The 18,405-nt window shown below is 42.9% G+C and overlaps 1 protein-coding gene and 1 non-coding gene across 3 annotated transcripts in view; both read right to left on the bottom strand.

The window, feature by feature from the left end:
• LOC126236923 (zinc finger protein 37-like) overlaps positions 1–18,405 on the bottom strand; it is a 68,451-nt gene that overhangs the window by 17,383 nt on the left and 32,663 nt on the right. The window lies entirely within an intron of this gene.
• On the bottom strand, positions 729–835 carry LOC126237723 (U6 spliceosomal RNA). The gene has a single exon (XR_007545179.1). It is a non-coding gene; the product is annotated as a U6 spliceosomal RNA (small nuclear RNA).

Raw genomic sequence — 18,405 nt, 5'->3', positions numbered from 1 at the left:
AGACGGTAATTTGGATGCACAGGAGCACTACGAACATGTGCAACGTAACTGGAGAGCAACTGCGCACACCTAAACTGCAATGGTGGGACTCTGGTCTCCACCAGGACGCTGGTCACCGGACTCATCCTAAAAGCTCTTGTCGCTAGGCGAATGCCACACACAGTGGTGCACTGGGTTGAGTAAACGCAACACTGAGGGTGCCGCCAAACCATAAACCGGACTCCCACAGTCAAGACAGGATTGAACAAGGGCTCTGTAGAGCTGCAGCAGCGTAGAGTGATCTGCTCCCCAGTTAGTGTTGCTCAGGCAGTGGAGGGCGTTCAGGTGCTGCCAGCACTTCTGCTTAAGCTGACAGGTGAGGAAGCCAAGTCAATCAGGCATCAAAACCAGTCCTAAGAATCGATATTTCTCCACTACAGTGAGTGGATCGTTATTAAGGTAAAGTTCTGGTTCCGGATGAATGGTACGACACCGACAGAAGAGCATAACATCAGACTTTGCGGCCAAAAACTGGAAACCATGGGCTAGATCCTGTGACTGTGCATTCTGGATGGCTCCCTGTAGGCGTTGCTCAGCAACACCAGTACTGGTGGAGCAGCACAAAATGCAGAAGTTGTCTGAATACAGATACGGTGAAACAGACAGCCCTACAGCTACTGCTAGATCATTAATGGCCACTAAAAATAGAGATACACTCAACACAGAGCCCTGCGGAACCCCATTCTCCAAAAAATGTGGAACGTTTCACGATTTTGCATGTCATCCTTGCGCAGGAGCCGTGCTAATCTTCTCTGTATCGTTCCAATTTTAGTGTATGTACCACCGACGTGAGTACACCCTTATTTTCATGCAAGATGGGGCGATGACATGTTGCTTGCCATGTGAAAGACTTGCTTGCTAACAACTGCAAAGTTTCAAGATAATTGGCTTTCCAGATCCCCCAACCTAAATCTAAGTGACTTCTGGTTGTGGGGCTATCTGAAAAATCATTTCTATTAGAGATGTACCTGGACTCTTCGTGATCTGAAGGATAGCACACAAAGACCCATTGCTCTGATTGTATCGCATATGATGCGAGCAACTGTTGACAAGATCATGTTACAGATGTAGCATGTTGCTGAATCAGGAGACCATACTGAATACACGTTGTAACTTGTGACCACATCCCAATAAATGTGGCAGAACCACCATTATCATGTGTTTTTTGTTTTGTTTTTTTTGTTTTTTTTGGGCGCAAAACTGCTACGGTCATTAGCGCCCGATATCATGTGTGTGATGGTTCCTCCCCTTTTCCTGCACCTGTACCACATTCTGACTGCTTACAGTGCCATATTTTCACCCGGTCCAGAAAGTGGAACTATTATTTTTTTTTCTAGCATACTCCGCCAGCGCACAGATTAACGAACATGCATACAACGTTTCAGCGTCCTCCAATGTATATAGCCGACACTGCAACACTCTGAACACCTGTAATTATAACCATCCAGTATAAACAAAATGACGAAGACAGTCACAAAAAAGAAACATAAAAATACTAAATTTTACATTTTGAAATGGTGTCAAGAAAGGGTACAGAGAGGCAAAAATTCTATTGGGAAGTGTGAGCCTACATCAAAGAGAGCCCTCGTATTCTCATAGGAGTACAAGACTGACAACATTGCTGTCTAATCTTTCCAAGGTGTACATACTGGGATAAAAGCGAAATTTACAGCTAACTAACACTAACATAATTTAGATATAAACACTGCAAGATTTGACACCACCAAAAGTAGTCAAGCATATTCAACAAAAAAATTTCACTTGTTAGTTATTTAACGCGCTTGCTAAGTATGTCAAAGTTTCTTATACAAATGTACAATCAACATTTCTTGAAGGTGCCACAAGTTGGAAATTCTTTGTAATTTGATTGCAAATTACACAAAAACTTGTCACAAATTGTTTTTCCTTCTGAAAAATATCCATAGCTACCAACACACAAACAAACTGATCATCATCATCATCATCATCATCATCATCATCATCATCATCATCTTAGTTATATGTCTTGCACACTCAGTCCACATACTTTTCTGTGTATGTTTCTAATTTACTACAAACCTCATACATGTCAACAACACTATGTCATGGCCCCAAGTGTATGTCTTGAAAACTTTGTTTACATCTCAAATGCCTGTGTCTGAAGGATGGACATGCCGAAACGACATCTTCACAGGTCGCGAAAGTCCATCTTCCAATGGTTATCTGTGCAAGGCATATTATTATTTGGAAGATAAATCCCATTTAACACAGTTTACTTCAAAGCTTTTTGTAACACACAGCATATGCTTTCTCTAATCTCTCCACATTCCCGAGTAACAATAATGGTTTATACCAGTACTTATTGTAAAAGACCTCAATGCTTTTAAATATAAAAACCTAAATAAACTGTTGAAGGCAAGTTACACATACTTTGTTTAATTACTAAAACCGATTACTTTAAAACAGCTTCTGTATTACTTTACATCAAGTATCTCGATGTTTTAAAATATTAAAACTGAAATAAAATGTGTAAGGCAAGTTACACACACTTTCTTTAATTCATCAGCATAGTTTTGAAATATTGCATCAACCCCCCCCCCCCCCAAACCCATTTTCATTAAAAATTGATTAAGCAACTTTGTCTCGCTCAAATGTACATCTAAACACCTGCACAATGAAAGAAGAAAAATATCACAACATTCTTCTTTCTCAATTTCCAATTCATTCCTTTCACTTTTATGTACAAGTACGGGCACTTTCCCTTTCCCTGGTTTCAAAGCATAGAGGTGAGACACTTTGGGAAAACAAATGTATTTCTATCATCAAGGGCCAATTTTTATAATCAAAGCTTATGTTCAGGAGAAGCCATGTACACCCATACTCAGCAAGCCCAGTGAAGTGCATGCAGAGAACACTTACCATTCTATTAGTTATTACGGTTTTCCTAATCCATTTGTCTGTGGAGCACAGTAAGAATGACTGCTTAAATGCCTTTGTGAGTACTATGGTAAGGATACAATGTAACCATTTTTTGTCCTACAAAACTCTAGTAACAGATGAAAAAATTTTAATACCTCTGGGTGCGTAATAACACACAGGCCTAATGGACAATATTGTGAGAGTAGAGTTCTGGAATTTGGACAAGATGCAATGGGAAATGGAAAACCATTTCACGGACAATGGACATGAAGGATTCAGACTTATACAGTGTCCCCTGGCAGTAATGCAAGAGTTACACTTCAATAGTGCATTTTAAACTGAAACATTATTTTGTTGTAACTAAGATGCTCCATTTTTTTTATTCTTAACAGTTCAAGAAAGACACTGAAATGTGTAAAGATAATCTGCATACTGGGTAACTGTGAGTTTGCTACACTTATGCATAACTTAATTTATATTATTTTCTTTTTTTAATAATATTTTATAAAATCACTTGAAATACACATATATTGTCTACATGCCATTATATGTAAAAAAAATTAAATCTACCTATATTTCATGAACACAAATTCTGTTTTAGCACTTTAAATAACATTTTCCAGAAATAACTTTGAACATTTATAAAGCGCTATAGTTCATACTGTGTTATGAACAATATGATCAAAAACCAACAAAAATATTTACATGAAAACAACTTTCTCAAATGTTCAATTTCTGCCATAATTTTGTCTGCTTCAGCCAACACTTTTTCTTTTTTTATTTATTTAGATTCTAATGTGTCAGTTTCATATTTTATTCTTTTTCTGGCAAATTACTGCCTTTTTGTTTTTCAGTTTCAATTACTTGTTTCTTTTTATCATATTTATATGAGGAACTCGCATTATGCCTAGATAGCATTAAACTTCTGTCGATTTTATAACTGCCAAAACCATCATCATCATAGATTGCAGCAGAAATATGTACACAATTCCCAAGCAAAAATACTGGAATAATATTGAGCACCACCATCATCATAGATTGCAGCAGAAGTATGTACATTCCCAAGCAAAAATACTGAAATAATATTGAGCAAATCTACAAAGTTACAACATTCTTTTTGTGACAGTGACATTCATCCAAATGAGTTTCACTACTTTTGAACAATGTTGTTTCTTTTTTAATATGAGCATTGCTACAAATATTGAAAAATTCTAGTTTGACACAATTTGCTTTTACACCGGATAACCTTTGAGCAGGCAGAGAATTTCAAGGCATGATGTCAACCTCTTAACGGCCATTTCTTAATTTAATGCTACTGATACATGAAATGGCACATGTAAGTTTATATTTCAGTGGTGATCTTTCAAATAGCTTTTGTATCATACCAATAACACAAGAATGCATTTCTTCTTTAAGCCTCAAGGTATCAGTCAGTACCTTAACTTTCTGTTACAAAGTACTGCATAGTGACCAGATTATTCTTATCCTTCATGTCAATCTTCACAAGAGATTTTTCATTTACTGACCAGTCTGATCTGACTATTCACTACATTAACGGCGTGGCAAGAGGGAACAATTCATTGTACAAAAAGGAGCCACACACACATTACTTTGAAAATCAAGCAAAAATCTTCGAATGCATGCACTATCGCAGCAAAAAAATCTAATTTTGGACCTAAGAATCTGTCTCTAACTGCTGACTTTGGTAAGACTTTTATTTTGAGCAGCTGAGAAATATAAGTTCTTAGATGTGGAAAAATTTTTAAGGCTTGTTCAGCCACACGTATATTTTCGATCCATCTTGTGCCATAGAACTGTTGAAACAACTAAGGCTCTAAAAAATGGTGCAATTTCCCAATTTGTTTGTCACAGGCCAGTTTTGAAAGTTCCGTGAACTACATGCAGGCTCCAACTACATGCAAGAGTTCCATGTTATAAGAAATGTCATTCCAAACTTAAAAATTCACTTTTGGTCCATTCATTGACAAATTCAAACGTTTTGGAAGATTCTTCACGCCAAAAGAACCTTTCAAAGTATATAGTAAGTCACTGACCTTTGTGCACTGAATAAAAGCAGAGTCAAAATATTGAATTGAAAACTAACTTATTTTTATCCCAAAACCTAAAAAGGACTTCAATTTGTTGGTTGGTTTAAAGGCGGGAGAATGGACCAACCTACGATGTCATCAACCCTCGTTCCTAATAAAACAGTGCCACAAGTGAGAGGATAAAACGGACAAAACATGTACACAACGAAAAGCCACAAGAGCGAAGGGAAGGCAATGGACACTAAAAGGAACAAAAGAGGACAAGAAAACAAAGAGATGCTGGAAACACAAGAGAGTAAAACATGAATGCAGATTACAGTGGCTGGCCAACCACGAAAATAAATAGGGAAAGCCAGCCACTCTGCAACACATTAAGACCTCCACCCTAAAAGCACTAGGGTGGAGGACACAGAGGGACAAAGGACATGCGCTAAAACCTACATAGAAGTATAAAACCCACTCTCACGGATAAAATGTAAAACGAAACCTGCTGTGGAGGCATTGTCGCCCAGCACCAAAGGCAGTGTGCTGGGAAAGTTAAAAGTCTGCCGCAGAGCGGCTAAAAGTGGGCAGTCCAGCAAGAGGTGGACGACTGTCATTTGGGAGCCACAGCGACACTGAGGTGGGTCCTCGCGACGGCGTAGGTAACCATGCGTTAGCCACGTATGTCCAATGTGCAGCCGGCAGAGGACAACCGATTCCCTGCGACAGGCCTGCATGGAAGACTTCCACACATTCATAGTCTCCTTAATGACACGCAGTTTGTCGTGCATGCTGTTATGCCATTCCATCTCCCAAAGCCGGAAAACCCTGTGGTGTAAGACAGAACGCAGGTCAGCTTCAGAGATGTCTATCTCCAGAAGCGGTTTCCGCATCGCCTGTTTGGCCAGCCTGTCGGCAAGTTCGTTGCCGAGGATTCCGATGTGTCCTGCGGTCCACACAAACACCACGGAATGGCGGGACTGTTCCAGGGCATAGATGGGCTCCTGAATGGACGCTAACAGAGGGTGGCGAAGGTAGCATTGGTTGATAGCTTGTAGGCTGCTCAATGAGTCAGTACACAGGGGAAATGACTTGCCAGGGCATGAGCGGATGTACTCAAGAGCAAGAGATATGGCCACCAGCTTAGGGAGTGCTGCTCAATATGTTCTCCATGAACATATGCGAAGCCTACGTGACCATCAGCCATTGAGCTGTCGGAGTAAACCACTTCAGAGTCCAGAACACGTCAAGAATTGAGAGGATGTGACAGCGGAAAGCGGCGGGGTTAACTAGTCCTTAGAGCCATGCAAAAGGTCCACACGAAGCTGCGGTCGAGGCATACACCATGGAGGTGTACATGAACGGACCACAAGTAGAGGTGGTAAAGGGAAGGACTCCGGTTCGGAGAGAAGGGACTACACGCGAACCGCAATAGTTAGCCCTGATCTGGGCCGCCGATGAGGGAGATGGACTGCCGCGGGCAGGAAAAGGTGACGGTAATTTGGATGTTCAGGGGAACTATGAATGTGTGCTGCGTAACTGGCGAGCAGTTGCTCATGTCTGATCTGCAGTGAAGGGACACCAGCCTCCACCAGTACGCTGGTTACCAGACTCATCCTAAAAGCTCCCGTCACTAATAGAACCCCACAGTGGTGCACAGGATTGAGCAAATGCAATGCTGAAGGCGCTGCCGAACCATAAACCACACTCCCATAATCAATTCGGGATTGGACAAGGGCTCCGTAGAGCTGCAGCAGCGTACAGCAATCTGAACCCCAATTGGCGTTGCTCAGCAACGGAGGGCATTGAGGTGCTGCCAGCACTTCTGCTTAAGCTGACGAACATGAGGGAGCCAAGTCAATCAAGCGTCAAAAACCAGTCCTAGGAATTGATATGTCTCGGATGAACGGTATGACACTTGACAGAAGTGCATGACACACAACTTTGCAGCTGAAAACTGGAAGCCGTGGGCTAGAGCCCATGACTGTGCCTTGTGGATAGCTCCCTGGAGGCGCTCAGCAACAACAGTACTGGAGCAGCAGTACAAAATGCAGAAGTCGTCTGCATACAGAGAAGGTGAGACGGAGAGCCAGACAGCTGCTGCTAGACCATTAATGGCCACTAAAAATACAGACACACTCAATACAGAGCCCTGCAGGACTCCATTCTCCTGGATATGGATGGAACTATGGGAGTCACCAACTTGGACATGGAAAGTATGGAGCAACAGGAAGTTTTGGATAAAAATCGGGGGTGGTCCCCGGAGACCCCACTCATACAATGTGGCAAGGATATGATGTCGCCAAGTCATGTCATATCATATGCTTTATGCAAGTCAAAAAAGATGGCAATAAGGTGTTCGGATGGCAGACTCGATGGACACAAGAATATCAGTGATAGAGTGACCCTGACGGAAGCTGCCCTGACATGGAGCCAGCAAGCCACGTGACTCTAGAACCCAACCCAACTGCTGACATACCGTAAGTTCCAGCAGCTTACAAGGAAAGTTGGTGAGGCTGATGGGCCAACAGCTATCCACATCAAGCAGGTTTTTACCTGGTTTGAGCGCTGGAGTGATGGTGCTGTCCCGCCATTGTGATTTAAAGACGCCATAGCACCAGAGCCGGTTGAAGATGATGATAAGATGTCACTTGTAGTCAGATGAGAGATGTTTAATCATCTGGCTGTGGATGCGATCAGGCTCAGGAGCTGTGTTGGGGCAATGTGCAAGGGCACTGAGGAGCTCCCACTCTGTAAAGGGGGCATTATAGGATTCACTGTAGCATGTAGTGAATGAGAGGACGTTCCCGCCGTTTGAGTGTGCGAAAGGCTGGGGGGTAATTCTCCGACACAGAGGCTTGAGCAAAGTGCTCAGCAAAGTGTTCGGCAATCGTGTTTGTGTCGGTACATAACTCGCCATTTATGGTAACACCAGGGACAACTGTTGGGGTCTTGTACCCGAAAAGATGTTTGATCTTTGCCCAGACTTGAGAAGGTGATGTGTAGCACCCAATGGTGGAGACTTCTCTCTCCCAACATCACTCCTTCCGTTGTTTGATAATGTAGCCACGGGCACGGAGCCGTTTAAAGGCTAAGAGGTGCTCCAGGAGAGGGTGCCACTTATGCCGCTGTAGAGCTCACCAATGCTCCTTAACTGCTTCAGCGACTTCCGGCGACCACCAAGGGACTGCCTTATGCCTTGGGCACCCTAAAGAGCGAGGGATCGCATTTTTTGTTGCAGAAACAATTGTGTTAGTCACCTGCCCAACCATCACATCGATGTTACCGTGTGGGGGAGTTTCAACGGTGACAGTAGAGGTGAAAGTTCCCCAGTCCACCATGTCAAAGCCCATCTGGGCAGGCATCCATGTGCCTGATGCTGGGGCAGTGACAGGAAGATGGGGAAGTGGTCACTACCACACAGGTCATCATGTGCTCTCCAGTGGATGGATGGGAGAAGTCCTGGGCTGCAAATTGACAAATCAATTGCCAAGTAACTACCATGAGCCACACTGAAATGTGTGGTGGCCCCAGTATTTAAGAGGCAGAGGTCGAATTGTGACAGTAAAGTTTCGACATCTCTATGTTAAAAAATATATCAACTCAACCACTTGTTTACAGTGTAAAACACTACATTGGCATTCACAACCACAACCTCTGATCCAGTATGAATAAAATCAAAGTACGACATCTCTACCTCGGCCAGTAAGCATAGTACCACCCCACAAGGGGTTATGGACATTAAAATCTCCCGGAAGTAGGAAAGGTTTAGGGAGTTGATCAATCAGTGCAGCTAATACACTCAGGGGTACTGCACCATCTGGAGGAAGATATACACTGCAGACAGTTATTTCCTGCACCATCCTCATTCTGACAGCCACAGCTTCAAGAGGGGGTTAAAGGGGCACATGTTCACTATAGACTGATTTTAGGACATAAACGCAAACTCCACCTGACACTCTATTATAGTCACTACAGTTCCTGTAATATCCCTTATAGCCGCAGAGGGCAGGGGTCCACATTGCTGGGAACCAGGTTTCCTGGAGAGCAATGCAAATAGCAGTTGTAAAGCTTAACAGTTACCGTAGCTCACCCGAGGCAGTTTACACCTCAGAGTCACCTGCTGCCACCGATTTATTGCCTGAACAGCCTATATCCATTGTGTCCGAGGGTCTGGCGAGACCTAGGTCCTCAGCGGACCCCAAAATCTCCACCCCATCCTCAGCCGCAGAGCTTGTATGTAGTGGTGGTGTTGGTGCTACTGCAATTTCCTTGGTCTTAGGGGCTTTCCTTCTGCGGTTCTCTCACTGCTCCTTGGGTTTCCCTGGCTGGGAGGACTTCACTGGCTCAGTCTCTGGGATTGAGGATGAGCATGAAGCACTATGACCAGCTGCTTTTGGGCTCTTCAGCCACTGTCTCTTTCCCACTAGAAGAAACCTGGGAAGGGAGTGACCGAAGGGACCGCTTCCTAGCGAGAGAAGCCGAAGAAGACTTACGCTTCTCCAGCTTAGAAGTGGGGATGGATGTCCCCGATGGTTGGAGGGGGGGGGGGGGGTTTGCTCCCGAAGTAGGTGGTGCAGGCGCAACAGGGAGGGAAATGCCCCACCATCAAGGGGGCAGGTGTAGTCTTCTGGCTCTGACAGGTGACCTGGATTGGCGGAGCTGATGGTGCCAGAACTGTTGTAGCAGCGGCGTAAGAAAATGTCATACGCACAGGATGCAGGCGTTCAAATTTTCTCTTAGCCTCAGTGTAGGTAAGTCAGTCCATGGTCTTGTACTCCATGATTTTCCTTTCTCTCTGGAGAATCCTGCAGTCAGGCGAGCAAGGCAAGTGGTGCTCTCCGCAGTTGACACAGGTGGGCGGCAGGGCACATGGAGTATTGGGATATGATGGGCGTCCGCAATCTCTAAATGTGACGCTGGCAGTACAGTGGGAAGACATATGGCCGAACTTCCAGCACTTAAAGCACAGCATCGGGGGAGGGATATTCAGCTTTACACCACACCGGTAGACCATCACCTTGACCATCTCGGGCAATGTATCATGCTCAAAGGCCAAGATGAAGGCACCGGTGGCAACCTGATTATCCTTCGGACCCCAGTGGACACGCAGGATGAAATTTACACCTCACCGCTCTAAATTGGCGCGCAGCTCATCATCGGACAGTAAAGGAGGTCTCTGTTAAATATGATACCCTGGACCATATTTAAGCTCTTATGCGGCATGATGGTTACAGAAAGATCCCCCACCTTGTCACAAGCGAGTAACTCCCGTGACTGGGCAGAGGATGCTGTTTTGATCAAGACTGACCCAGATCTAATTGTGGACAAGCCCTCCACCTCCCTAAACTTGTCCTCTAAATGCTCAACAAAAAACTGAGGCTTCATCGTCATGAAAGATTCCCCACCAGCTCTCAAACATACAAGGTACCGGGGCGAATAAGATCCACTGCCATCCTTAGCCTGACGTTCCTCCCATGGTGTGGCCAGGGAGGGGAACAATTTGGGGTCGTACTTCTGTGCGTTGAATTGAGCTCATTATTGCTTAGAGACTGCTGGTGTTTCACCACCAGCAAGAGATGATTGACTACGTTTCATCGCATGTCATCTGCCCTGATTCCACCCACCCCGACCAGGGGCCCTCCCCACGGACATCACCCAGCCGCAGCAAAGGCCACCTGGCAGGATGGCCATTGTTGGGAATCCCGATGCCCCCGTGGGATGGGCATCTACCTCTTGGCATACGTGGGAAGTTAACGGCGCAGACATCAGCAGAGCAATCCCTGTGTGGTGAAGGGGTGACAACCAACAGGGTACATGGCAGACTGGCTACTGTGCTGGATATCAGTTGCAAAGTAGTCCACGGTCATCGTCAATGCAGAAAACGACACTGCATAGTGCATGGTGGAAAACACACCCAGGAAGATGTCCTCACCCAAGAGATGGAGAATGGGCAAGACTGCAATGTGACGACGAGAAAGTGGGCTGAAGATCTCAATGCATGATGGACACAATGCACCTTCTAAGGCGCCTTTCCCCAATTGGCTCGCTCTTCAGGAAAATTTTGAAGAATGGGGGTCAAACCCCACAGGGGACCATCACATAAAGGCTGAAATGTGTGAAACATCCTTTTAGTCACCTTGTACAACAGGTAGGAATACCTCGGGCCTATTATAACCCCCGGACCTGCAGGGGGGAGGGGGTGGGCGGTCTTCAATTTGTGTTTCACGAGAAACAGTGTTTAAACTCTCATCAAATTCAATAACAACATTCTCACACTCATTGTCAGCAAATTTGCCATGAAGATAGGGAGCAACACTGTAAACAACACTATATCCAATTTTTGTTCTTCGCAATTGCATTTTTGCTGCAATTTGGCTATCTGGAAACATTTCCAGAAATAAAGATATACGAGCAGCAGAACTTCTGAATGACGAATGATTTTATATAAGAACCACAAAATGTCAGCTTTTGTAGCATTTTCTGATAGTAAAAGTGAGTGCATTGAAGACTGTTTAGTCAGCCAGTTTCTTTTTCTTTTTTTTAAAAGTTGAAGGTGTCACACCTGCTTCTGTAGTACCAGCTGCATCAGAAGATCTGCTACAGGTTGAAGCTCCTGTAAAATTTAAGTACATGCTAGAATTCCTGTATATGTGCCACATTAAAATGAGTTGGTTTGTCACTGTTTCATAAACATAAGTCAATGACTTTGGTCTTACCATCCTCCAATGGGTTGTGGGCACTGAAAATGTCCAAGAGGAAAAAAGTTAGAGGTAGCTAACAGATCAACTAATATCTTGATATGTCAGCTCCCTGCCTGGAAAGCAAAAGGTATTTTGATAGTAAAATCCATTGTCGTCCATATGTGCACAGCCGCAGCCTTTACAGCTGTACTGAGTGGAGACTGATAAAGTGTCTGCAAGCACCAACGTAGAGGCACAAACTGATGCCCTTTCAGAGCCAGCTCTATTTTTTTAAAATAAGCACAGTGATTACGTAGGATATGGATATACATTTCAAGGAATCAAGCTTCCCAAAGGACTGTACATACTGCTTGATGACAGGAAACTACATTTCCAAGTTCTGCTATGTGATGAATGTAACCATTACAGTTCCACCAGATGATGGTTGTAGGGGTACTAAAGGGAGATGGGAAAAAAGCAGTAAGATGGTTCATGTTTCTACCTCTGCCTACAACCCATGTTCAGTGGGAATAACGTTGGTGTACATAATTTTATGTCTGTGGTTCAGAGGGGAAGGCAAGTGAGATTTCTGGGGAAAATTTAAGTACACATCAAAAGGATATGCAAATCGGAAATAGAGGTGGCATACTTGTCGCAGTAAACAAGAAACTCAAATTCACTGAGGTAGAAAAAATTCAAACTGCATGTAAACTTGTTTGGGTAAGGCTCAGTATCAGGGTTGGGCATAAAATGATAACCGGATCCTTCTATCACCCACCAGACTCATCCCCTGATGTTACCAAAAACTTCACAGAAAATTCAGTTCACTTGTATATAAAATCCCCAATCATATTGTAATCATTGGTGGATACTTCAATCATCCAATGATTATTTGGGAAAATTACAGTTTTGTTAGTAGTGAGCGAGATAAGACATCTGTGGAACTTTACCTGACCTCTTTGTGGATGTCCACATCGAAACTGGTATCAGTGATCAAGATGAGGTTGTGGCAACAAATATTACCAAAGTACAAAGCACAATTAAAACTCTCTCTCTCTCTCTCTCTCTCTCTCTCTCTCTCTGTGTGTGTGTGTGTGTGTGTGTGTGTGTGTGTGTGTGTGTGTGTGTGTGTGTGTGCGCACTTGATTAAAAAAAAATCAGTAGTGTCATATCCCAATGAGGAACTTCAAACTTTCAGCACAGGGCAGGAGCATGAAGTTTAAAAGAATAGTTGACCATGCACTGGATAGTTGTGTACCCTGTAGAACAGTTTATAATGGGAGGGAATTTCTATTGTATACAGTACAGTCACTGGGGAGGGAGGGAGGGAGGAAAGTGAAGCACCAGAGATTACCACACAACAGGTGAAAAGCAAATTGTGGGGCTACTGAATGAAACACATTTGGCTGTCAAGACAGCAATATATGATACCATCAATGATTACCACAACAGAACACTGTCAAATGATATTTTGCAGAACAGAAACAAATTCCGGTTGCATGTAAAGCCTGTTGGTGGCACCAAAGTTAGCATCAGGTAACTTTGATGACAGTGGTACTGAAATTGAGGGCAGCAAAGCAAAAGTAGAGATTCTCTCCTCTGATTTCAAATGTTCCTTTATAAGGGAAAACCCAGGAAAATTGCCCCAATTTAATCCTCATGTCACTGAAGGCATGCAGCTTTACTATATGACGGCATTCTCTTGAGTAAGATATTCCCGAGATAAAATAGTCCCCCATTCGGATCACTGGGAGGGGACTACTCAGGAGGACATCATTAACAGGAGAAAGAAAACTGGAATTCTACACATCAGAGCATGGAATGTCAGATGCCTTAATCAGTCAGGTAGGTTAGAAAATTTAAAAAGGGAAATGGAAAGGTTAAAGTGACATATAATGGGAATTAGTGAAGTTCGTTGGCAGCAGGAGGAACAAAACTTCTGGTCAGGTAAATACAGGGTTATAAATACAAAATCAAATAGGGGCAATGCAGGAGTAGATTTAATAATGAATTAAAAAAAAAAATAGGAATGTGGATAAGCTACTACGAACAGCATAGTGAACACATTATTGTAGCCAAGACAGAAACGAAGCCCATGCCCACCATAGTAGTACAAGTTTGTTTGCCAATAACTCCGCAGATGAAGAGATTAAAGGAATGTATGATGTGATAAAAGAAATAATTAAGATAGTTATGAGAGACAAAAATTTAATAATCATGGGGGAATGGAATTCGATAGTAGGGAAAGGAAGGGAAGGAAAAGTAGTAGGTGAATACGGACTGGAAGTAAGGAATGGGAGAGGAAGTCGTCTGGTAGAATTTTGTGCAGAGCATAACTTAATCAAAGCTAACACTTGGTTTAAGAATCGTGAAAGAAAGTTGTATCTGTGGAAGAGGACCGGAGACACTGGAAGATTTCAGATAGTTTATATAATGGTAAGACAGATACTTAGGAACCAGGTTTTAAATTGTAAGACATTTCCAGGGGCAGATGTGGGCTCTGACCACAATTTATTGGTTATGAACTGTAGATTAAAACTGAAGAAACTGCAAAAAGGTAGGAATTTAAGGAGATGGCATCGGAACAAATTGAAATAACCAGAGGTTGTTGAGAGCTTCAGAGAGAGCATTAGGGAATGATTGGCAAATACAGGGGAAAGAAACAAAGTAGAAGAAGGATGAGTAGCATTGAGAAATGAAATAAATAAGGCAACAGAGGATCAGGTAGGTAAAGAGACGAGGGCTAATACAAATCCTTGGTTAACAAAAGAGACATTGAATTTAATCGATGAAAGGAGAAAATGCAAAAATGCAGTAAATAAAGCAGGCGAAAAGAAATACAAACGTCTCAAAGATGAGATCGACAGGAAGTGCAACATGGCTACGCAGGGATGGCTAGAGGAGAAATGTAAGGATGTAGAGGCCTATCTCACTAGGGATAAGATACTGCCTACAGAAAAATTAGAGAGACGTTTGGAGAAAAGAGAACCACCTGTATGAAGATCAAGAGCTCAGATGGAAAACCAGTCCTAAGCAAAGAAAGGAAAGCAGAAAGGTGGAAGGGGGATATTGAGGGGCTACACAAGGGCAATGTACTTGGGGGCAATATTATGGAAATGGAAGAGGATGTAGATGGAGATGAGATGGGAGATACGATACTGCGTGAAGAGTTTGACAGAGCACTGAAAGACCTAAGTCGAAACAAGGCCCCGGGAGTAGACAACATTCCACTAGAACTACTGACAGCCTTGGGAGAGCCAGTCCTGACAAAACTCTACCACCTGGTGAGCAAGATGTATGAGACAGGCAAGACACCCTCAGACTTCAAGAAGAACATAATAATTCAAATCCCAAAGAAAGCAGGTGTCGACAGGTGTGAAAATGACTGAACAATCAGCTTAATAAGTCATGGCTGCAGAATAGTAACACAAATTCTTTACAGATGAATGAATGGTAGAAGCTGACCATGGGGAAGATCAGTTTCGATTCCGTAGAAACGTTGGAACACGTGAGGCAATACTGACCCTACGAATAATCTTAGAAGATAGATTAAAGAAAGGCAAACCTACATTTCTAGCACTACTCTCTTTCAAACTCTGAAGGTGACTGGTAAAATACAGGGAGCAAAAGGCTATCTACAATTTGTACAGAAACCAGACTGCAGTTCTAAGAGTCGAAGGGCATGAAAAGAAAGCAGTGGTAGATAAGGGAGTAAGACAGGGTTGTAGCCTATACCAATGTTATTCAATCTGTATACTGAACAAGCATTAAAGGAAACAAATGAAAAATTGGGAGTAGGAATTAAAATCCATGGAGAAGAAATAAAAACTTTGAGGTTCACCGATAACAATGTAATTCTGTCCGAGACAGCGAAGGACATGGAAGAGCAGTTGAACTGAATGGACAGTGTCTTGAGAGGAGGATATAAAGTGAACAACAACAAAAGCAAAACGAGGATAATGGAATATAGTCAAATTAAATCAGGTGATGCTGAGGGAATTAGATTACGAAGTGAGACACTTAAAGTAGTAGATGAGTTTTGCTATTTTGGGAGCAAGGTAACTGAAGGTAGTCGAAGCAGAGAGGATATAAAATGCAGACTGGCTATGACAAGGAAAGCATTTCTGAAAAACAGAAATTTGTTAATATTGAATACAAATTAAAGTGTCAGGAAATATTTTCTGAAAGTATCTGTATGGAGTGTAGGCATGTATGGAAGTGAAACATGGACGATAAATAGTTTAGACAAGAAGAGAATAGAAGCTTTTGAAATACGGTGCTACAGAAGAATGCTGAAGATTAGAGGGGTAGATCACATAAATAATGAGGAGGTACTAAATAGAATTGAGGAGAAGAATTAGTGGCACAACCTGACTAAAAGAAGGGATCTGTCGGTAGGATACATTCTGAGGCATCAAGGGATCACCAATTTATTACTGGAGGGAAGCGTGAAGGGTAAAAATCGCAGAGGGAGACAAAGAGATGAATACACTAAGCAGATTCAGAAGCATGTAGGTTGCAGTAGTTACTCAGAGATGAAGAAGCTTGCACAGGATAGAGTAGCATGTAGAGCTGCATCAAACCAGTCTGCACAAAAGACCACAACAACAACCACTGAAAAGATGAATGAATTAAGTATTAGTGTCAGTGGTGTTGAGAAACAGCTGAAATCATTAAAACTGAACGAAGCTCCAGTCCCCGGTGGAATCCCTGTCAGATTCTATACTGAATTTGTGGCCGAGTTAGCCCCTCTTAACTATAATCTACTGTAGAGCCCTCAAACAAAAAACTGTGCCAGTTCTTGAAAATGGCACAGGTCACACCCATATACAAGAATGGTAGTAAAAGTGAACCACAAAACTAGCATCCAATATCCTTGACATTGATTTGTTGTAGAATCAGAACATATTCAAGCTCAAACACAATGAGGTATCTTCAACAAAATGACCTCCTCAGAGCCAACCAGCAGGAATTTCCAAAACACTGATCACGCGAAACCCAACTCGCACTTTTCTCATACTGAACATACTGAAACCTTTGGATTAAGGCAACCATATAGATGCAGTACTACTTGATTTCCGAAAAGCCTTCGACTCAATACTGCATCTATGTTTATTGACCAAAGTGTGATCATATGGGGTATCAAGCAAAATTGTGACTGGATTGGGGGCTTTGTGGTAGGGAGTACACAGCATGTTATCTTGAATGGACAGTCACCATCAGAGATAGAAGTAACTTCGGGTGTGTTCCACGGAAGTGTGTTGGGACCGTTGCTGTTCATGTTATTTTTAATGACCCTGCAGGCAATATAAATTGTAAAATCAGGTACAGCTTTACATGACAGGGGTGAACCATTAGTTTGACCTTTTGAAGTAATACATCCCTTTCAAAAGCCAAAATGAAAGCTCCATTATCCACTCCATTATGCTTTGGTGCTTGTTGAATACGGAGAACAAAATGGACATCCCATTTTTCCTTTTCCAAGTTTGTATGCAGTTCTTCACCTGTCTGAAATGTGAGATGCATGTTTAAGTTCTTTCATAGAGGGTGGGGGGGATTGTGACTGCAATACAGGATGTCACAAAGCTTCTCATAGGAGGCAATGTCTATGACTCAGTAAGCGTCACTCTTTTAAAGAGGATGCAGCTATTTACCATTTTTCTATTGGTTTTGTATGCAAAAAGAGTACATATTTAGAAGCTGAGGGGAATAATTGTTGCCATTTCTATTTAATTTGCTTTCCAACAAAGATGTGGATGAAGGAAAGGTCTTTGAGTTGTACCTTTCTGCACTGAACATACTGTTCTATCTGGTGAGACTACAGGGGCCACACAGCCACCAAGGTGCAATGTTTTGATCCTACACATTGCAGATCATTTGCCACTGTGTCACCCATTCCATCTGGGAACACTCCCCATGGCTAACCCCTCCCACCCCAGCCACACAGCAATGGCTGCCTGCCGTGGTAATTATTCCTCTGCCTGGCATGGTAACCTTTGCTCAGAATCACTGTATCCCAAAGTTGAAAAGCACATATTCCTAGGCATGCACATGGGGAGCTTGCAGCTCTGGCATCAAGAGGGTGTTTCCCAAGTTGTTAGGGATCCCTAAATTATTAGGGGCTCAGACTGTGCTGGTACAAAACCCAGTTTCCAGGGGCAGTTAAATGAAACACGGTAAAATAATTTAAGACATGTTCTCCATAGAACATAAGCAGTGGGATTAGTGAAGGTAACAACCACATTATTTGAGGTGTTGAGTCATCAATGAGCCCAACAACTAAAACAAGGGAGTGTTACTATCTTCCAGAGCTACCACCATCAGGTGGTACAACAGTTGGTTCGTTGACTTGGGGAAGGGGACCAAACAGCGAGGTCATCAGTCCCATTGGAGGAAGGATGTGGAAGGAAGTCAGCTACGCCCTATGGAAGGAACCATCCTAGCATTTAACTGAAGCATGAACTGTTGTCCTACCCAATGCTAATCCAGTGTGCTATTCACTGTGCCACATCGCTTATAGGCAGTACAGTGATTTCTGTTTTTATGCAACAGTCGTGCACCACCAGGGATGAATGTGCAGCTGTGTTACTGTAATGCAAGAACCATGAATTGTCTCACCACATTTCAGGCAGATTCCTTCTCACATTTTCTTGCAGGCATTGCAACATGTTGCGATAGCACCATCGATTATCAGTCTGTCCCTGTGGCATGAATTCATGATCAACTTATCCTTCAAAGTCAAAGAAAACTTTCAG

Source organism: Schistocerca nitens, chromosome 2 (assembly GCF_023898315.1).
Source record: "Schistocerca nitens isolate TAMUIC-IGC-003100 chromosome 2, iqSchNite1.1, whole genome shotgun sequence".
Lineage (NCBI taxonomy): Eukaryota > Metazoa > Arthropoda > Insecta > Orthoptera > Acrididae > Schistocerca > Schistocerca nitens.
The sequence above is the reverse complement of the archived record's forward strand: the minus strand, read 5'-3'. Positions and strand labels throughout refer to the sequence as shown.